Raw genomic sequence first — 24,202 nt, forward strand, 5'->3', positions numbered from 1 at the left:
TTATGGAAAATTTAACAGACTGCACAGTAAAGCACACCTTCAAATTCTGAACCACATGGTTTTGTCATGCTGTTCTATGAGATTGTGATAATCAAGTTGGTACAAATGACATTATTTACTGCAGTTATGCTGAGGGTCAGCAAAAATGTGAACAAAGAATCTATTTTGTGACCTGCGTGAATGAACAGACCTCTGATTTAGAGTGATGATAATGTAGATGTTGATGACGTGAAATAATGCAATAAAGACGAGGATTAGAGTCGGAGAAATGTCTGACATTAAACCTTGCATGATTTCAAGCACCCATGTGTACACGTTCGTTGGCATAGTGTGACGATAAAATTTATGTGCTTGGTATTTTTAATTTCATTTACCTAAAGAGGAGAGAGTTTGAGGTCAATCTGTTTGTTTATAAGTAGGGCTTATCGAAAATACAGTGCAATGCAGTAATTTCCGTGTTGTCATGCACTAGCAGGGGTTGCGGAAGGGGGGGGGGGGGCTGCAACCCTTTCCCCACAACACTTTTATTGGCTTGTTCTCCCCACCCCCTCAAAAAAAAAATGTAATAAAAAAAAAAAAAAACACACACACACACACAAAACAACTATGCATTTCAAAAGGTCCTGTCCTAAGATTCTTCTCGTCTGAGTGGGGTGGGGTTAGGGGTACGTGTACTACTACAGGAAAAACTCAGTTTAACAAGATCTTCGGGACCAATACAATTTGTTGTCGAGCCCACTGGAGGTGTGGGGAGACTAAGGGATCGCTTGCGGCGTCTGTCTGTCCGTTGTCTGTCAGTCCGTAACGCTACAAAAACTTGAATAACTCTCTACTGAGGACTTTAATCTCATCAAACTTGGAGGGAAGAGTGGTAAATACAAAGATACATATTTTACCAAAGAGATTTTCCCCAGTGTGATGGGGAGGAGAAAAATTTCTTTGCATTTTACTCAAAGAGATTTTTCTCCTCCCATACCAAACATGAAGGTCACCTCAAGGTCAAAGGTCACAGGCAGGGGTCAATGAACTTTAGGGCCCAATGTTAGTCTTTACGGCGCGTTTCGATTATGGCTCATAACTTTTGATGTATATGTCCGTTTGTGACCAAACTTGGATGGTAGATATCCCTTTGGGAGTTGAATGTCATCACAAGGTCAAAGGTCACAGACAGGGGTCAACAAACTTTTAGGGCCCAATGTAAAGTTTTTACGGCATGTTTCGATCATGGCTCATAACTTTTGATCCCTTATATGTCCGTTTGTGACCAAAATTGGCTGGTAAATGTCCCTTGGGAAGTTGAAGGTCACCACACGGTCAAAGGTCATAGGCGGGGTCAATGAACTTCCGGGATTTAGAAAAACATTAATTTCTTCTACGCGAATGGACGAGACACATTTTGGCACTTGCCTTGTTCTTTATACATGTATCAGGTACATTTTGTTATACTATAGGCCTACATGTATCAGTAGTCAATACACAATACAAAGGAACATACATTCTTTGGGCCTGGAGAAATTACTTTATTGTTTATCAGATACATGTATTTTGTTATATACTGTATCAGATCTCCTTATATCAAGTTTCCACTTTAGTGACCTTGACCCGGTCCTGGGGCCCCTCACCCTGCGAAAAACGTTCCGCGGCCCCAGACTAGGATAACAGTCACAGATGACAATACAGTACAATTGTACATTGTAGTTAGGCAGGATATTTGTACATATACAGTAGTGTGTTATAATTAAAAATTAGACTGTATAGGATCTAATAACTACACAAACATTTTTTTTTTTTTACATTATAGGCCTATCTTGTTATGCTTGAATCATAGGTGTTCTCTGGTACACGTTGCTATATAGAAAGATACCTTAATGATTTTCATTTCCAAACTTTTCTTGATATTTGCACTCAGTACACGTTTTTGTCACATCTAGCCTAAAATAACATACAAAGAACATTTTGACCCTCACAGGCAAATGTGATTTTTTCCATGGTACTTCACTTCACTCCAGATCATGGCAAAGGAATGTCACTGCTATTTTCCACTTCTTATAAGAGTGTCACGCGCGACGTGCTCATGCGGAAAGACAGAGAAGGAAAAAAGAGAGAGGATTTTTTTCTTCTTCAATGTTTCCACATAGCTATTACAAATGTATTACAAACAACAATATTGATCATACTGGCAGAAATATAACCAACTTGGTACAAATTTAAGTGAAGGAAAGGCGAAAGCACAAAAGAGAGGCTTATTAGTAGATAGGGAAACATTAGATACAAGTGTATGCCAATAAAATTTCACAAAATATAGCATCAGCAATCAAAACCATCCTAAAAAGATATGATATTGAAGGATAAAGAAAAAAGACAAGGTAATTCAGACTGTAAATCTTGTGAATTACATCGCGTCTTCTACTTCATCGAATGTCTTTGTTGTCCCTAGAATGAATTGAATACTGTAATCGTATTAAGTGTAATTATGTTTGGACAATATGAGTAGTGTATCTAGCGTATATTGATATTCAATATGTGTAAACATGTATGTATGTATGTAAGTACTAGGTGTTACATAAAACATTTCCCATTTTTTATGCTTAATATCTCGAAAACTATATATCGGATAAAATTGTCATTGATATGAGTTATAGCTGAATAGTGTACAATTTAGTTGGAGGTGATTGAATGTGAAAACCTATATCCACATGAAATCCATGATTAATTTCAAAGTTAGGTTCCAGATTTTGGTCAAATTTTAACCCTCTGTACAAAAACACAGGAAACTAATGATGTGTATGTGAGTGTGTACTTACTAAGACCCTAAACAATGGACATGGATACCACCTTTTCAGAGCTCTACTGCAAGGCAATTACTTATTCATGATGGATTGCCATGGGCACTGCTAGTCTGAATTCCTAGCAAATGGTGAAATGCATGCGCATGAAAAAAAGAAAGCACATGCTTCCATGTGCTTGCATACACACACATTTCAGAGTGAATAAAGACTAGCTGTGATAGTGAAAATTCCTCATGAACAAAATAGAGCATTCAAATACTGGTCATTGTCCAGTACCATTGTCTGGGTGTCAACTACACACTCCCGTACACACCAATTGACTTCTGTGCTGTACAGAGGGTTGAAAATACAGCAAAATCTGAAACCTAACTGAAAAAATTAATGTTTAATTTAATGAGACTGAATTATGCTGTCATTTCAGAATTGCCCCCAACAAAAATTGTACACTATTCAGCTACTGCTCATATCAATGTCAGTGTTATCCGATGTATAGTTTTTGAACTAGTAAGGATGAAAAGTGGGATTTTTTTTTTTGTAACACCTATAGTACATAGGGCCTATGCATATAGCATAGGCCTAGTCATATGTTGCATATAAGTCGTGTTACAGATGAGGTCATATGCGTGAATGCACACTGGTACACATTTCCAACTGTACTGTAATTCATTAAATGCACACACATGCACAATCACACACGCACACACACACACACACATACACACACACATACAAAATAGGTTTTGGTTGAGATTGGAATTCAGGCCTTAACTTTTTTTTTTCGGAAATACAGTGTAATTAGAATTGAACCACTCCCGTGAAATATCTAAGAGCATACAGTTTAGGAATTAAAAGTTTATATGATGAAAATCGGTTTAGAAGTGGCTGAAATATCCAAAACCAAAAGTAAAACAATAGTCCAGGCTAGAAGACACCTAACCTTGTTTTTTGATAAATACAATGTTTTTTGATGGTTTCTTATCAATTCGAGGGTGCTCATTCCAATCCGATTGATGCCACTCACGTAACCTTGAGCATTTTTCGGCAAAATGCAAAAATCCAAAATGGCCGCCAAATATGCTAATGTCGCTGTGATAATCACAATAATGTACATATGACCAATTATTCCACCAAACTTTGTACATTTCCTTTCCTAGAGTTACTCCATCTGCATTTGCAAAGAGAATGTTCATTTCATATAGGTTCATTTAGTATTTAAAGCTCATTTTCAATTCAAAATGGCCGCCATTCCTATGCTCATGTACAGTATGAATGGCAAAAAAAAAATATGCATGGAAATAATTATAGAACAAAACTTACTGCATTTCCAATCCCGCACCTACATTTTTTTTTTTGCAACACAAAAATAATGGGTGCCACTTACAATATAGAGGGCCTACATGTATCTTTATTCTTTTAAGTGCAAAAATTCAAAATGGTTGACACTCTTATTCACCTGTACAATATGAATGGCAAAAAGATAATAATTATGTGGAAATGGAAACTGTTTGCGGTTTTTTCTGGCATGCAGCTACATTGTTTATGATGATATATCTGAAGGATGTTCTTCACAAAAAGTTATTCTTTTGTAATGCAAAAGTCCCCAATTTACCACATAAATTAATTAGGATGCTTACTAGGAATTATGAATGGGGTTTTGAGCATTTAATATTCATAACCCTAACGATGTTTAACACAATTTTCATAACCTTTTATTTTGTTTCATCAAAGAATAAAAGTGCACTATACACATCACGCTAAAAATCAATATACCATCATATTCTACACCCAGGGTTGAATACAAAAATGTAATACTAACAAAATATCACGAATCCTAAATGCGTGGTATTTATCAAATAATGTTGAAAATTGAGGGGATGCTAGAAAGCAAAGCTTCCTAATATGCATTCCACTGAAACCATTAATAGATAGGGTACAGAAAAGATAAGGAGTTGGGGGGGGGGGGGTCCTGAGTCCTTATTCCTGAGTTTGAAATGGATCATAACCTCCATCACTTTGATATAATATTATTAATTTTTAGAGAATACCGCCTGATATTATCGAACAAACTTGATTTTCTTCTTGAATTAAAGCACAACAACAAAAACTGGTGATGGCATGAACGAAACTGTCCAAACGCAATACCGTACAAACTATTCAAAAACCAAGGAGCAATGTGAGATACCTCTTTCACTTCTCTCACACTTCCAAGGTGTTGATTATATACACTTTGACATCATGAGGTCATTCATTCTTGTCATAAAACTAAAAACTGTCATTCTTATTGTCTGCAAAGATCTCTTTAATTGGATATTTGGCAGCAGGCGGCATCAGGCCCATAATTTGCAGGATTTTCAGGCTTAAGATGCGTAGCAGTCCTCCATTTGCCTTAATTGCAAACCACATCTGATGATGTTCAGCACCTCTTCGGGGGGTCAGAAGGTGATTATTTGCCATAGAAAACGGGATGAACACCCATTGGGGCCGTCTGGCTTTTTTGCCAGGCTAGAGAGGTAACTTGGGTGGTATCCGATGGCATCAGACCAGCATCTGCACCATCCAGTTTTGGGGTCAAAGCTTTCAGTGATGGGAGGGAAATCTAGATTGGCTTGTGGGATTTCAGACGCATTGATGACAGGTTGTTCAGAGGAGCATTTCATGAAGCGTTTTTGTCAGATATTTGTTTGTTTTTTTTTTTTGAAAAACTGTTATAAGCTAATAAAATTCTTGCATCTGATTGGCTGAGAGCAAATTTGTCACATCAAAATTTGTCAGACAAAATGCTTCATGAAATGCCCCAAGGTTACATGATTGGAAGGTCAGGGTATGCGTAGACGGCACTGGTGACAACGGTGACACTTGCCATCCTTTCCTTCCAGCGTAAGGAAGGAGAGTGGTCGAGTGCCAGTGAAGGAGGGTGGACTTCCTTTAATAGCCTATGCTTGGAAGGCTTGCCACAGAAGGCTACCTTGAACGTATAGCGTTGGCAAGATGGTTGCTAAGATGGAAGGCATGGGCCTAATGGTAATCTTGTAAAGGTTGGGGCAAAGTCTCCAGAAGGTGAATTACTCCTCTGTTGTCTTGAGATGGGTCAGTACTCGGCTGATGTCATCCAAGGACCTTCTATGAGACATAAGGGTAAAATCATCTGTACGAGCAAACTTCCTACATGAAGTGATTGTCATGTCACCATATTAAAAAGGAGTGGAGTTAGTTTGTAGCCACCATGGAGGAAACCATCATTCAGTGTCCTAATTCTGCGAAATCCTGAAACTGCAAGTGCTGAAGATTAAATACAAGCAGTGTGAAGTTGTTATAACACTGCTTTCAGAATGAGGCAGTACTTTAGAGATCTCAGAGGCTCCCTTGACATCATACGCAAATACATTCACTCCGAGAAAACTGGTGGTAAAATTCATCTACCTCGAGAACAGTGAAGTCACCTACCATGGCTGCATTTAGGCAACAATGTCAGCATGCCTATTGTCAGATAGCTCTGTGGATGGTTGCTGGTATAGGTTGGGCTTTGGATATTCTGTAAAGGAGTCCTCAAGCAAGTCCCTATTTCTTCACCTTCTCTCTATGGCAAGATCAGCCAGTGACTCCTAAGTACCTTGTAAGGCAATTGCAGGATCGCAGGGGTCGCGGTCGCGAGGGCTGGGCAGTAGCAGAGGTGGGGGAAAACAGGTGTAAAACAAGCCCCTTGACTAAAATGAACCCATCCCATTATATTCATCATTAATCACCTGCATTGTACTAACATTGGTAAATATTCCATAATTCCACAATTCATCACTGAAGGAAAGGTGTGAGCAATGCACTCATTTACAGACACAAAAATGTGTCAATTTTACAGTGGCAAGTACACAAGTCCATGCTGTTACATTTTAACCAGCCTTGAGCAAATAAGTGAAAAATCACGCCATCACAGAATAACATATAACGAGGCAGTTATTTGGACATTTCATTTGTGTCATCACCTAAGATTTTGCTTCACTTAATCAGAGTAAATATTATGATGTTGAACATCTCAAGGCAAATAAGGATCAAATATTCATACCAAATAATTCCTGATCAACGATCTTGATGTTGGCGTCAATTCAAATTTTGGTGTTTTTTCCCAATTCCTAGGGAAAAATCCACTTTGAGGTAGCAATTTTGGATTTTTGCATTAAGAATAAAAAAGCTTTTTGTTAGTCGTAACAACCTTCTGATTTCTAATCAGCACCCAAATCGATAAACAGTGTCGCTGCATGACAGGAAAAAAGGAGAAAATTCGTTTATTTCCATGTTGATGTTGATTTTGTCGCTCATATCGTAGAGGGGTATATGAGTGGCATCCATTTTGAATTTTTGTATTAAGAAGAACATATAAGATTATAAACAACGAATTTTCTGTTTGTTTGTTAGTTTATTTGTTTGTTGCATTGCACATGCAAAACTTGATAAAAGCGTTACGGTAGGTATGTGACTGGAAATGCAGCAAATTCATCTTCTTTTTCTATGCATATTTTTTACCATTCATATAGTACATGAGTATAGGAGTGGTGGCCATTTTGAATTTAAAATAAGCTTAAAATACTAAATGTACCTACTTCAAATTAAAATTTTCTGGCATGTGTAAATATAATTACTCAAGGAACAAAAATTTAAAAAGTTTGATGGAATAATCGGTCATAGAATTGACAAAACTGGGATTATCATGACCAAAATAGCATATTTGGCGGCCATTTTGGATTTTTGCATATTCCCGAAAATGCTCAAGGTTACGCGAGTGGCATCAATCGGATTTGGAATCAGCACCCTCGAATTGACAAGAAACCATCAAAAAACATTGTATATATCGAAAAACAAGGTTGGGTGCCCTTTCTATGGAGCCTAGCCTGGACTACAAAGTGGCCTTGATAGAAGGTGGACAGACGAGGTCAAAATAAAAGGTGGGTCCCACCTCTGATTTTTGATATCTCGGCCATTTCAGAACCGATTTTCATCAAATAAACTTTGAATTCCTAGGGATAGTATAGTATTGGTCTAGATGAGGATTCAACTATTAACTTTTTACGAGATACACGTACTTAAAAACCACATTATGAAATATCAAAGAGCATGCAATTCTACGAGGAATTCAAAGTTTATCTGAGGTAAATCAGTTTGAAATAGCGCGAGATATGCAAAAAAAAAGAAGAAGAAGAGATAAAACATAGCAATCTTAATAAAAGGGGTATGGGTCCCACCTTTTATTGGGATTGCTTTGTTTTGAACATTTCAGCCATTTCCAAACCAATTTTCATCAATTAATGAATTTTGAATTCCTCGTAGAACTATACGGTCTTTCCTATTTCATAAGAGGTTTCCCATTATTTTTAAAATGCAAATGTAGTCATCACCAAAAACAGTTGCATGGAAACTTGAAGCCCCAGCTCAACCGAAAATATGCCAACCCTTTGAGATAATAGTACATCTACAATGTATACTCTGATATTTCATCAAGTGGTTTCTGTCCAACAATTCGAAGAAAAGAAAAACACGTTAAAACCTGAATTCCCATCTTAACCACAAGATGCTAATCATTTTCCTTTAAAAGTGAATTCTACGCCGGTTAGAAGTAATCTATAAAATCTAAAGAGTAAAGTTTTAAAAGCACATCAATGAAAATTGGCTCAACTTTAGATAAAAATTACGGAAGTTACGAAATCGTGAAGTTCGCTGATTTTTGCTCAACAGTTCTCGAACAGTTGATGTGAATTTTGAAGATGTGAGTCCCATCTGCAATTGACCATCCATAACCTTTCCAATAGACTTGACAATAAACAGCAGATAGATGCAGCACTGTTAGACTTTTCAAAGGCATTTGACAAAGTGTCACATGGAAGACTCCAGGGAAGCCTAGGCCTATAATCCAGTGGTATCCAGGGTAACATCCTTTGTTGGATCAGTGCTTTCCTACACGATCTTGTAGGCCTATATACATAGTGTCGATTGTGCTTGAAGGAACTAATTCACACTCGGCTATGTCATCTCAGCCGCAGGCCTAACCTCAAGGGACAGTACATACCATGTGCTTGGTCTGCTTCTCTTCTTATATAGCTTACGATCTGCCAAGTTGTGTCTAGTCTGAAGTTCGAATGTTTGTAGACGATTGTCTTCTCTCTCAAGCAGACCCATACACACTCCAAGGAGACCCTACGATCTTCAAGAGTGGGAAGCCAAGTGGCAGATGTCCCTCAACCCATCCACTGTGCTGTGATCAAGTCCTGAGAGTGACCAAAAGGTAGAAAATGTCATCCGCTCGCTTAATTATTCTCTTCATGGAGGCGAGCTTCTAGTCGGAGACAATGGGGTGCACGTCACGAGACCGACACCCACGAGTCATACAGCCCACAAGTCATACAGCTCACAAGTCATACAGTCCACGAGTCATACAGCTCACAAGTCATACAGCCCACGAGTCATACAGCTCACAAGTCATACAGCCCACCAGTTATACAGCCCACGAGTTCGACACTGAGTAAATTAAGCCCATGAGTTCGACATTAAGTAAAATAAGCCCACGAGTTATACAGCCCATGAGTTCCACATTACGCACAAAAGGCTCACGAGACCGACACTAGGCAAAAGAGGTTCACGAGACCGACACTAGGCAAAAGAGGCTCACGAGACCGACACTAGGCAAAGAAGGCCCACGAGACCGACAGGATGAACAGCGCCACCTATAGACCAATTAACTGTATAGGGTGTCCAGATAACGGCATAAAGAAGGTATAAGAGATAGAAAAGGAGAGTTGCTAGGGTATTACCCCGTCAATTGCCCTCCCTCACCCCCTGAATGATTCAAGAACTGTAATTGTGTTTGCGTATGTGAGTGTTTGTGAAAAAAATAAGCAAAATTCAGTAAAGTGTATGAGATGTTCTTTCGAAAATGCCAAAACACCCTCGTTTCTCTATCTTCAAAGCCCAAACCGGTATACATACTAGAAAAAAAATAACAAAATGATGTGGCCATTCAGATCAACCAACTAGAAAAATACCCAGGTATGAAATGAAGTTCACTACAAGAAAATTATTCACAAAATGGTCAATGTTGTAGTGCACACCTGCTTTATATGATGGGGGGGGGGGGGGGGGCTAGTCATCTGAAAAGGTGTTGAAATAATTAAAAAAAATCACAGAAAATCATGTAATCGTCAATTAAGGCAGCGTTAAGAACTCGGAAAAAAGATGGATCCATGAAAGTCACTTTCCTTTTTCATGAAAAACGTACTGTTTTGTGAAGAACAATTTTACAAACACAAGCTACTGAATTCGAGGTGAATCGCTTCGATAAAAAAAACAACACGTTTTCATCCGTTGAATTTCATACAGTAAAGTTAAAGAGAAAATTACAAATTGAACTCTAGCAGGCGGGTAAAAGCAGGCAGAAAGGATATTTAATAAGGCCTACTTAACTTGTATCAAGCGAGAAAGAAAAGGGTGAAAAAAAAACTTAGATCCTGTCCAAGGTCTAAGTAGAAATTAGGAAAGCCTTTTAAATATAGCATGATGGCATCTAAAAGTAAACCCAGGGATGCCAAGTTCACAAATTTTGTATGAGTGAGGACAATACTATAAAAAAAGAAAAAATGGTAACAATGTCGCTCCCCGTAGCGTGACAAAACTGCCCCCTAAAAGCTACACGTGTAGAAATGCATAATGTCGTTGATATGTAGATGGTGCTGTTATTAGTTAGTAACAATCTTTCGCTGGACAGCGTAACGAATTTGCACCCGCCAGTAGGCCCTATGTAATTTTCCCCTTAAAGAACACCCTGTACAGGTACATATTTGTAATTGACATGTAGATGGCGCTGTACATCCTGTCGGTCTCGTGAGCCTTCTTTGCCTAGTGTCTGTCTCGTGGGCTTTCTTTGCCTAGTGTCGGTCTCGTGAACCTTCTTTGCCTAGTGTCGGTCTCGTGGGCTTTCTTTGCCTAGTGTCGGTCTCGTGAGCCTCTTTTGCGTACTGTCGGTCTCGTGAGCCTTAATATTTATATATTATAATATTGGATGGCCTTGAGATTAATACAAGGAAATATTGGACGAGCTATGCACAAATATTGGATGACTCGAAGACGAGTCCAATATTTTGCTTAGCGAGTCCTATATTTCCTTGTATTAATCGAAAATAGGACATCTAATATTATCATTATTATCCTACAGAGGATTTTAGCAAAGAATATTTTCACTTACCCTTTCTGTTTCAGAGTGCTGTATGGTCTCCTACTTAGCTACTGTACTTGATCCTGACATGGGGTATGGTACACTCTTCAGTGTTAGTTAATCTACTTCATTCCCTGATAAAACAGTGATCTAATGTATCCATGGTAGCAGTCATGTTACTGTTAGGCCGAGATCTAGCTAATTTACACCAGAATTAGATGTTCTTGTATCCGACATCTGAGACACAATTCACGCCACATCTTCCGTAGATCGTGAAAGATCGAATTACTCGTACTGTAGTCCTATGGCCTACTGTACTTAGTATACACATAACGTAACATGCACGCAAATGCAAGTGGCGGTGGCCGGCTACATGTATTTGTATATCGCGCGCGGGCTATCTAGCATTATTATCCTTACAGAGGATTTTTAGAGCCCAAATACAAGTGTTATTTTGTCGACGCACCTCATAACCTCCAACCCACTTAAAAAGTTTGTTGAACTCGACCAATATTTTTTGCCGAGGCGACCAATATTTAAAATATTGGAGGGCAAGAGGGGGATTCCCCAAAGTTTTTATAAACTGCACCGTGATTGGTTGAGATATATACGAGATGACCTGAAATAAGAAGTAAAAACGTCTGTGATTGGTCAATCACGAATTAACTAGAATATCGTTTCTTCTAAAATTCTGTGTTTATGCAAACAAATTTCATATATCAATAAGTTGAAATTATTTTTCACACAATTTTTCAAAATATCACTTTCATAACAGGAAGTTAAATTTAGGTTTGATGAAAACAAGTTGCATTTTTTTTTTTGTGCATGCAGGCGCAAGGCGACGATTGATCTGCACCTCTGCATGCTCAGCGCTAAACTAGATAGCCCGCGCGCGATATAATGTAGCCGGCCGCCGCCGCTGCGCTTGCATTTGCATGCGCGATATGCATATTACAGTTACTGTACATGTACGTACGTGTGTACAAGTACGTTATATACAGCACAGTAGGACTAGTTGTGGTAGTAGTAGCCTAATTCGATCTTTCACGATCTACGGTAGATGTGACGTGAATTGTTTCTCAGATCTCGGATACAAATACATCTAATTCTGGTCTAAATTAGCTAGATCTCGGTCTAGCAGTAACATGACGGCTACCTTGGATACATAGATCACTGTTTTATCAGAGACTGAAGTGGATTAACTTGCACTGAAGAGTGTACATGTACCATACCCCATGTCGGGATCACTACACAGTAGGAACAGCACTCGGAGTCGGAGACGGAAAGGGTAGGCCAAAGTGAAAACATTCTTTGCTAAAATCCTCTGTAGGATAATAATGATGATATTGAATGTCCTATTTTCGATTAATACAAGGAAATATTGGACTCGCTAAGCAAAATATTGGACTCGTCTTCGACTCGTCCAATATTTGTGCATAGCTCGTCCAATATTTCCTTGTATTAATCTCAAGGCCATCCAATATTATATAATTACTAGCGCTGAGCTGATCAATCGTCGCCTTTGTTTTCATCAAACCTAAATTTAATTTCCTGGTATGAAAGTGATATTTTGAAAAATTGTATGCAAAACAATTTCAACTAATTGATATGTGAAATTTGTTTGTATAAACACAGAATTTTAGAAAAAAACCCGATATTTTAGTTAATTCGTGATTGACCAATCACAGACGTTTTTACTTCATATTTCAGGTCATCTCGTATATATCTCAGCCAATCACGGTGCAGTTTATAAAAAAACTGTGGGGAATCCCCCTCTTGCCGTCCAATATTTTAAATATTGGTCGCCTCGGCAAAAAAAAAAAATATTGGTCGAGTTCAACAAACTTTCTAAGTGGGTCGGAGGTTATGATGTTCGTCGACAAAATAACACTTGTATTTGGGCTCTAAAAATCCTCTGTATGGATAATAATGTGTAATGTCGGTCTTGTGGGCTTTCTTTGCTTAGTGTCGCTCTCGTGATCCTTTTGTGTCTAGTGTCGAACTCATGGGCTGTATGACTCGTGAGCCGTATAACTCATGGGCTGTATGACTGTATGACTCATGGACCTATTTTTGATGTCGGTCTCGTGGACGGTATGACTCGTGGGTGTCGGTCTCGTGGGATGACCCCAGACAATGCCATGCATCTCGGAGTCACAATTCCAAGCAGATGAAGACACAGATAGACAACACATGCATGTAAGAAGGCCAACAGTACGCAATGATTCCTCCAGAGAAACCTATGCATATGTAGCTACCCCCAAAAAAATCAAAGAACAGGCATATATAACATAATACGAACGCCCGATCCATGAGTTTGCTTCAACAGCGTAGGATCCTTTCTGCCAAGACCAAATCTGGAAACTCGGCGAAATCGTTCAGACGGATGGATGCTGCTCGGCTCACGTACTCTTGGAGACTACTAGTATCACCCTCGACACAGCGTTACCGAAATGCTCCACTCGCTAAAATGGCAGTCCCTCGCAGAAAGAAGAGCCCGCCTGAAAGCCTTCATGCTATAGGTCTACCGCATCTTGCATGGACTCGTTCCCATCCAACCTGAATCACCTATACATCTATATACCCAGTAACACAATCATCTGGACAACGACATAATATAATTATGTTCAATATCCGCAACGACTCAACAGGAACTCGGTTTAAAAAACCCTTGCATCTTTCCAAGTGTCATGTTATTGGAACCAGTTCCCCACAAGTGTGACAGGCACTTCTTCCAGAACAGAGTTTAGGAGGCAGCTGTTGGTAGGCATGGCAATTATGTCAAACTTAGTTGGGAGAGGAGCTACTTTTACTTGCACAAGAAACACTTTTTACTTAATATATATACAATCTACATGTCATACACTTCGTAACCTCATAAATCTTTGAGGATCAAACATACAGTGCAGCATGGCACACTATAGTTTTCAGCACTGCACAAAGTGCAAAAATGCTTTTCCCAGAGAGCCGTACTTCATCTGGAAGAAGTAGAAGAATTATACAGCATAATACTGAGTTTATGATGTCATTACTTTTAAATTTTCAACTGCGAAAAACAAACGTTTAACAAAATAGGAAAATTAGTCTTTCTGCTAGTTAAGCGTAAAAGATAATATCATTCCTGCCTGCATATTAACTTTAGAATGATTAGTCAGATGTAAGATGTGGTATCTTACTGTTAATACTACGAAGACGAAGGTTGTTATTTTTTCTAGAGGAAAAGTGAGAAATATTCCGAAGTTATATTCAGCCTTACGGTGAACTTGGGCGCTACAAACTAGAAAAAAGCTGTCGCTAGTCGAATGCTAATGTTCTGGTATCGTCTCGTAAATGGGAAATCAGCTAAATTATCAAGCATCATTTATAGCTTTGAATTTTTCTCCTTTTCGAAAGGGAAAAATCAGATGGGTTCTATTCTCAAAGTGAAGAATATTCTCGATAGCTTAGGCAGGGCTCGACACTAACGGTGGCCCGGGGCCACCAAAAATGAAAGTCGGGCCACCAAATTTCAAAAAAAGGCAAATTTGGTGGCCCGCCTCGGGCCACCAAATTTTTTTGAAAAGTATGTCAATAAATTCGTAACTTTTTGCGCCGGAAATTAGCAGTTATGTATATACCTATATATATATAAGTCATGACTTCTTGTGCGAAGAGAAAGTATCACTCGGGTGTTCGCATGGTACAGCGGTATTAAATCACTGTCGCTACTGAATAGGCCCTATCATTCATTTAGAGATCATGAACTACAGTATTCTGGAGTCACCAGGGCTACTTTAGGTTCACGAGCACAACACATCATTTCGAATACTATAATCATTACAGATATAGGCTTCGTAAGGATCCAGATAAAATCACGTTTAATGTCCGATACATTGAGAGTATACATGTACTTTGAAATTGATTTCAGTGAATTTATTTGTAATTTATAAATGAACATATCACGTAAAATATTATACACTGCAAAAAGTCTGGTGTTAAATATGAAACGCCGAGCTGGTATTAAATTTCCGGTGCTCATTCATGGTGTTAGATAAGTACCTCCGGGTGTCATTTCAAAATTTAAAATTGTTTTTTGAATAGTTTCTTAGTTACTGCACTTCAACAAGACGATAAAGAATTTTCCGATAAAGTACTTGATTTTTGAAAAAATGTGTAGGCCTTGAAGGCCTAAACACATTTACACCACAGTAACACCAGTTGGTGTGGTCCCCTATTGAAGCTGGACGGGTGTTATACCATTGAAATTAATTTTGACCACCAACATCAAATCAACACCATTCGGTGTCATCATTGAATTAACTCTAGCGCAGTGTCAAAAATATCACCAGCCACAGTGTCAAATTAACACCACGAAGTGCCAGGCGAACACTTTTTAACACCGTCACAATACATTTTCAACACCTGTGGGTGTGGTACTCTATTGAAGTTTGATCGGTGTTAGATTTAACACCCATGGTGTTAAATCTAACACCGATGTTTTTACAGTGTAGAGTACAGAAGAATAATCAGTATGTTCTGACATGACACTCTGAGGGTGTAGACACGGTAGATGTAGCCGGGATAGTCAGACAACACGAAAGCCTGTAGAAACGGAGGATGGGTATCATTTTTCACATCATAAAACAAGTGCTTATCCATTTCTGCAAAATTTGACCCAGCTGAGTTTGGAGAGTCGCAATGTTTTCCTGAAGGTCCTAATGAATTTATGCGTGAACATAAAACACAATTCGTACTGATTAAACGACATGACGAACTAAGTTTGTTTGGCTCTCACAGATTGCCAGTGTACCGGTATGTACTAAATTGTTTGGCCTTATTCCATTTCTTTAAATAACCACATGTATAGGCCCTGCTAACATTTATACGTAAGTACATAGTGTATAAAACAGTCTATATATAGGCCCTACTGTAGGCATATGTAATACGTGTATCATTTATTCGGGAATGATATGCAATACACTAGATATCATACTATTAAGTACATGTCTATCTTGAGAGCTCCTCGAGGCCGATGGGGGAAAAATGCTCCGTTATCACATTGCAAGCCGTAATATAACACCACCTTCGTTTACACAGCGTTGTTGTTAATGGGTGCGGGGAGAGCGGCCGTGCTTGTGGGTGCGGGGTTCGGGGCGGCCGTGCTAGTGGGTGCGGGGTTCGGGGCGGCCGTGCTAGTGGGTGCGGGGTTCGGGGCGGCCGTGCTAGTGGGTGCGGGGTTCGGGGCGGCCGTGCTTGTGGGTGCTGGGTTCGGGGCGGCCGTGCTTGTGGGTGCGGGGTTCGGGGCGGCCGTGCTAGTGGGTGCGGGGTTCGGGGCGGCCGTGCTAGTGGGCGCGGGGTTCGGGGCGGCCGTGCTAGTGGGTGCGGGGTTCGGGGCGGCCGTGCTAGTGGGTGCGGGGTTCGGGGCGGCCGTGCTTGTGGGTGCGGGGTTCGGGGCGGCCGTGCTAGTGGGTGCGGGGTTCGGTGCGGCCGTGCTAGTGGGTGCGGGGTTCGGGGCGGCCGTGCTTGTAGGTGCGGGGTTCGGGGCGGCCGTGCTTGTGGGTGCGGGGTTAGCGGCCGTGCTCGTGGGTGCGGGATTAGCGGCGGTGCTCGTGGGTGCGGGGTTAGCGGCCGTGCTCGTGGGTGCGGGGTTAGCCGCGGTGCTCGTGGGTGCGGGGTTAGCGGCCGTGCTCGTGGGTGCGGGGTTAGCGGCGGTGCTCGTGGGTGCGGGGTTAGCGGCCGTGCTCGTGGGTGCGGGGTTAGCGGCCGTGCTTGTGGGTGCGGGGTTAGCGGCCGTGCTTGTGGGTGCGGGGTTAGCGGCGGTGCTCGTGGGTGCGGGGTTAGCGGCCGTGCTAGTTGGTGCGGGGTTGGCGGCCGTGCTTGTGGGTGCGGGGTTAGCGGCGGTGCTTGTGGGTGCAGGGTTAGCAGCTGTGCTCGTGGGTGCGGGGTTAGCGGCCGTGCTCGTGGGTGCGGGGTTAGCGGCCGTGCTTGTGGGTGCGGGATTAGCGGCCGTGCTCGTGGGTGCGGGGTTAGCGGCCGTGCTTGTGGGTGCGGGGTTAGCGGCCGTGCTTGTGGGTGCGGGGTTAGCGGCCGTGCTTGTGGGTGCGGGGTTAGCGGCGGTGCTCGTGGGTGCGGGGTTAGCGGCCGTGCTAGTTGGTGCGGGGTTGGCGGCCGTGCTTGTGGGTGCGGGGTTAGCGGCCGTGCTCGTTGGTGCGGGGTTAGTGGTAGGACTTGGGGTGGTTGTAGTTGATGCTGTTGTCGAGGTTGCAGATGTAGGCGTGGAGGAAGGAGTGGTTGTTAGACTGCAGGCTCGACTTTCGATTTCCCTGAGAATTGCTGTAGAAAACAGAACAAGACATTGACATAGTATGAAGACATAAGAAAAAGGTCAATTTACTCTGCAGCTAAATGTTAGCTTCCTCTACATGCATTAGGTAGGCCTACCCTGGTACTGTGATTATCATGAACATATCAGGGTTGCGGGGATTTGCTCTTATCATTACCATATTATGAGTTAAGCCTAGTATGATAATTGGGGCCTCAGGTTGTATAGTTTTAGGATGTCACTCACAAGTATCCTACCTCTTCAAGCTAGCTTATACAACCTGTCATTCTGTAGGCTTAGACCTAATTACGTACGTCGGCCTGGTCAAGCACTGAATATACACACTTTGTATAACCCGGTGAGTGTACCGGATGATAAGCCTACTTTGGATTCAGAAATTTAACATCCTTTCATCACATCGGGCCTGCGTATATACGACAGTTGCATACAGTGTTGCCTATAGCTACAAGGCCGAGCTTACGTGGCCCTTACACTGTGCTTACGCTGTACCAATCAATCTTGGCCTGTTTATAGAATACGGGTACTACCTTTAGCTCAGGGACCCAAAGGGGTTCTCGAGAGGGCTGAACACAAAGAAAAAGAAAGAATAAAATAAAATAGATATACATAGGGCTCATATATTGCCACACTTCGTGATTTTAAATATCGTCAAGTTTGGCACTTCCATTTACACGGCCCCAAACTTAATGAAGTTTCTGCAGAAACGACATAATTTCGCGATATTCAGGGTGTGATAGATACTGCGCTTGCGTGCGATGACTAATTCGGTTCAAGCAAATTGCTTTCGAAGCGCGGGTCGGGACAGGGAAATCGAATGCTCGCTAGTTCGAGCGTTCACTGTGCACGGGGCATGTGTGTGCTCTACTAGTGACATATTTGCTTTTGCTTTTGCTTTTGCTTTTGTGTCTAAAAAATAGATAAGGCGGATAGGTTGATTCATTGTAATGCCAGCCCCTATGTTCTGACCAATTCTGCAATGAAAATAGTCAATTCACAGCTCTCTCAATCCCAGATTCCAGATTACAAACTTTAAATGCCATATATTAGACATTGCACATATTTTTATAGTGGCTTAACCTAAGTGAAAAATGATTATTTTTAGCGTATTTCCTTATCTTTAGTTTCAGGAATGTATAATGTGCCTGCGTTTTCCTTTCGGGCAAGTAAATTAGAATATGAAAAGTTAGAAATATTCTTGCCAGAATGGAAACTGATAATAAAGTTTGTGTTGGGTCCTGTATTATGGAATGAAATTTGTTCATAAATACTAATTGTTGTCCGCTCCATAGCTTAGAGCGAATGCTTTATTTACAAGCTTTCATCAGAGTAGCGTTTTATATGCCCAGATGCACATCGATTACGTGTTTATAGATTCCCTGTAGTATTAGGCCTATGTATAGCACTGAATACCGCTATATTTGCAGACGCATTTCATCTACCTTTGTACACGAAAAGACTGGTTTTGAGGTTCTGCCTGTGTGTTACGATACAGACTCATTTCTCCAAATTAACCAAGTTTTGTACATCGGTTTATCATAGGTTAAGCTGAATTCCTATATATATATTTTTTTTTCCATGATGCTACCTAAAGTGGTCCGCATTGTTTTTAGGCTCAAAGGAGTTCATTGTACTTGAGTCCTTGTCTTGTGTACAGCTGGGCTTCATTTTACAGCATTTCAGCACAAGATTACATCGTTGATAATTATTTTTCAACAGTACTGACAAGGTAACGCAATGTAAACAGAACTTGCAAATTTGTTGTCAAAGACAACTAATCAATGTCAAGTAAAAGGAATATTCATAAAGGGAAAAACGCAGACCGCACATCGTGATCACATGATTACATTTATTCAAATTTGAAAAGAGGTTTATCAATTAAGAATCGAGAATCTGAAAACTTTTGGTGCAGTACCCTTGCTTGTTTCGCCTAAAAAAAAAAAGGATTAATCATTGTCTGCAGTCCATGTGGTTTCTTGTCTGCACTCTGTCCACATTTCTCGACGAATTTCATTCAAGTTTCTTCATTTCTGTTATTTCTGTGTGTTGTTGTTGTTGTTTTGCGTGCATGTCTTCTCTTTTGGTCACATTTTCCTGGTATACACGGCCAAATGAATAGTTTATATGCCATAACATAGCAATGTTAAGATAATCATACATTATTTGCATTCTAAAACAAGTAATGTTGATAGTATGGTTGTATATCAGAATCATAATATCAATGACCATGTTAATGCATAATGGTACAATAGATGAATTTAACATAAATACATCATTTAATTATCGGTATCATTGGTCTTGCTGTTTGCTTTCTTCTGAGTGTACCACCTCCTGCAGGCTTAGCTTTTTGGTGGAACACTCTTTTCCATCATTATATACTGTCTTCTTCTTTTTGTGTGTGTGTTATACAATGGCGAAGTGTGCATTGTTCCATTTTCGCTATAATACTATTCGTGCATTATTCAATTGTGTTCAATGAACTGTCCTTTTCAACTGGATGAAAGTCGAATCGACACATGTACCGCTTTGTATCATGTATTTTTTTTGATGGAAATAAATAATCTATATTGAATGAAATTGTATAGAGTTGTATTATCGGCAAATCTTGAACTCTATCATACAAGTTTCGGTTATGCTACCCCCATCAATATGTTATAAGGGTCAAAGGCCGCCGCTGTATATATAGTTAATATATATAGTTGACAACAAAATTATTCATACCCCTGAGAAATTATCATTTTTGAGCAGATTTCTTACAAGAGAAGGATGGAGTGATGGTGATTGGGTGTTAACTTTTTGCTCTTATTCGTCCTCTATAAATTGACATTAATTCCAGTTTCACCTCATTTGCATAACAATAGAAATGTTGAGATATAACACCCAATCACTGTCACTCCATCCTGTACTTGTAAGAAATCTGCTCAAAAACTAAAGATTTCCCAGGGGTATGAATAATTTTGTTGTTAACTGTATATGTTTATATATATAATGTCTGTGTGAGCGATATCATCCACGTTTCTCAATGGCTTCCAAAAACAATAACAACAATGACTATAACAACAACAACAACAACAATAACAACAACTCAATTTCAACGGCACCATAGTGAACTTTACGCCCTTATTCTTTCTGATAACGCTGCTTCCATGTAAGTGTTCCAGTATATAGGGCCAAAGGAATTTTGTGACAGTTTTGTATGCGCCTTATACCCGGATGATATTTTTGAGACGAACATTGTTGAACTGTTCTACTCCAAATTAATGATGGTCCAAACTCTAAATGTTGATTTTCTGCTATAACCGCAATGAACCAAGAGGTATTTTCCCTTTATAGGTCGCAACACGCAGTACAACTACAGCGTTATTATATAGGACCTATACTCATTTACTTCTTATCTCGATTTGTATATGTTGTATTGAATCTACACCTTTCGGAATAACATATCTCATGATAAGACTTACATTTGCAATTGCGGGAACTTACCTAAGCGGTTTTCATTGCCTGTAAAGTCAACGTAAAATACAAAGAAAGCACATGAAGTTATAAATAATAGGTATTATGTTTGTGGAATGTGACAAAAATGTTGATGTTCAAAGAGCCACTCGTATGTTTACATGAGGAATTTATTGCTGCCCATAACTAAATATAGAAAGATTATCACATTTGATAACTATGTAATATCATTAGTCTTTAAGAATCAATGTTTGTCTTCAAAAGTATCGATTGTCGCTCTTTCCAATAAAAGGATGTAATCTTCGTTCGAGTAAACGTGATGTGTCACAATATCCTGCTAAATAAGGATTTGCGTATTTACGCCTTTATTGTCAAATAAAGACCAGAGCTATTATTGTGTGCAGCACGGTATAGGCCTACGAATTAATGCATGTACCGTCTCATAGGCAGTATTACTGTTACTATCGAGAAGTAGAATGTCTTCAAGTTATTAAAATGTTATGCACAGTTACAGAGCACCGCCAATTATTGTTCTCAAGGCTTAGTTTGGTTTCGATATTTTTTTTTTCCGCAGCATAATGATTAATGCACTTCCAAGAATAGTAAAAATTAGATGAAATACAATCTAGCTTTCATGCAAATTTCAAACTGATATACTTTTGAATTCAGTTCGTGTGAAAACAAAGAAGAATTAAATGAGAAAGAATGCGTTGGACCCCAAAAGAAAAAAACAATCCAAGGTGCAACATACTGCTATTGCTGCAAACGGAAAAGAATGATGCTAACGATGATGCACTGGTAACATAGTGACCGCCATAATCGCTGCAGTTCAATGTCTCTCGAAAGCCTGCAAATAAAGTACACAAAGAACATAGAACACACGATGAAGGAACATTTTGGCACAAGTATTGTGTTCACAGAGTGGAAGGGAGTGTTAGGTATTTTCACTGACATGACTGATAAACATTGATACATGAGTAATCTATGCATACAAGGAACACTTTCGATATCGTCATCCAATGAAACTCCGTTGTCGCCTTGAGCTGTTAGGGGTCTTCAGAATCACCATTCTTATAACTATTGCCTAGTTATCAAGATATCAATACTTTAATCGGCAAGACATTTTGTTGTTCTTCCACTTTACAGTGGCCTACAAAAAGAAGCAGCGCATGCACTTGTATAGCTAGATGTCAGTCTTGTCAACGTGAGAGGCGTATCGCCAACTTCGGTCCAAGCCACAAGCGTGATAAAATATACATTTAGGTCATAGTAAGGATAGTGTGTTATTTTCCCTTTCAATAGCGTGTACCGATAAGTTTGAAAAAGGATAAAGATGGATGTTTTACCATTACTAGTGTAGTTGTCATTTTCATTACAAGGTTAGTAAATAGTAACAATGGTATCACACAGTAAAGGTTTCTCAAAGTGTTCCATAACAGTTTTCCTGATTGATTATACTTTCTTTTTCTTTTCTTTTTTGTAATTTCATCTTTTTGATTACCTAGCCCACAATTGTCCAGCAACTTGAAAAGTCTACGAGTCGAAAATTCAGGAAGTTTGGTGACATTGACCGCACATGGGCATATGCAGAGTCTCCTCCGGAGTTCCCGCAATATATCTGCAGAAATCGAGCAATCAGAACATCGGTATATGAATGGTCAGCAATACGCATATAATACATTATTCATACCAACATAAATGTACACACACACACACACGCACACACACACACACACACACACACACACACACAATGTTCACATACACACTATGGTCATGGTAAGTGTAAGGAAATAAATGTTTGATCAAACCTTTAACCTTCAAGTCAAATTGACGTTCACGCTGATGGATCAGGTCGAGCCGTTGGGATTGGGTAATTTTTATATTCTTATTAAGCATCTTTTTAATACTATATGTATCGAAGACATGACAATTTTTACTTTCAAATAGGTAGATGGAAAAACATGACAGTATATCAATGGTAGAAATAGTTTTAGATATAACTGGAATGATGTACATATTTCGATAGAAAGTCAACAGAAGTATAATAACTTACCTAATCGCTTTTGATTTCCTGGTAAAAAACAAAACATAAAAACAAACAGAGATCTCGTATTAACTACAAATTGCAACAGATATATTCAGTTAGAAAATTTGTCCCAGAGATACCTGTAAAAATATCTTCTCTTATAATATTTTGTCTACTGCATGAAGATTGAATATATAACACAATATAGACAGCATCCAACTTCATTTCAATAAACATGACATGCGTTACTCTATATAGGTAAGAGTTGCCCATTCCAACGGATAAATCTTCATAATAATCCTACATGAGCCACGGCCACGATTTTACGTACAGCTTGTTAGGTGTATGATGGGTAAAACTTTATAATCATATATTAGACGACAAATCAAAGTCACAAAGACAGATGAGGTCAAAAATTGATAATGAATATGTACCCCTTCAATCCGATTTCAAATGCGATTAGATTGGTAAATATGTCTACTGTTGTTAGTTTTTACTTTCAATATTGATATTACCTTTACGTGCAGGTCTATTTCAATTTGCAGTTGCACATGAAAATACGCACTTTTTTCAGATGAAAAATGAATGTCAACTTTTAAGTTTAAGATCATCCATGTGACAAAATCAGTGAATAAGAACAAAGAAACGAGGTGCCACTTCGCAAAAAAAAAATGAACGAAATAAGAACAAAACTTATACAATTATGGCGACTCACTGGCAGTACTGCACCCCACAAAAGACGACGCAATCGACGATGCATTAGCAGACCATGTACCAATGGAGTTGCTGCTGCAGTGAAGAGTTTGGCTATAATCTGAAAGTATCATACAGAATAATGTAGTACAGCTGTATACCACTAAAATCCACGTGACGATAAATTGATCCTAAGAAAGGTAACATATGGAAAATGTTTAGTCATTTCACTACTGGACTATCAAATGATTTTAAACCTTCTGACGCCTGCATATTGTAGGATACTGAAGAGATACTACAGTCATATTATGTAAAAATACTGTTAAAGTAAGTAATAATGAGCGTTCTGGGAGCTCATAATTTACGATCTGATATACCTTCCTGCCTATTTGATTGATCAAGGTAATTAAAGCATTTTATAGTGCAAGAAAAACACATTGCTTATAAAAACAGCATGTGGTAAATGGTGTTCATTAATGACGTCTTGTAGGCTACACAGATGTGACGTGATCGATGGTCATTGTTTCATTTCGTCAGGATTACTGCAAGATTATTCATGTAGGCCTATAAGAAATTAGTATGGTAAAACGTAATGCATGTAATAGATAAAGGAAATAATGTACATACTAACAAAGCAGACTTAGTTGATAAAAACAATGACCAGCACCCCTGCATAAATTACGTTATATGTGTTGTATACGTTGTGTGTTTTTCACTTCTTCTTAGCA

This window comes from Diadema antillarum, unplaced genomic scaffold (genome assembly GCF_040938485.1).
Source record: "Diadema antillarum isolate AM-2024a unplaced genomic scaffold, OU_Dant_1.0 seq00000636_RagTag, whole genome shotgun sequence".
Classification (NCBI taxonomy): domain Eukaryota; kingdom Metazoa; phylum Echinodermata; class Echinoidea; order Diadematoida; family Diadematidae; genus Diadema; species Diadema antillarum.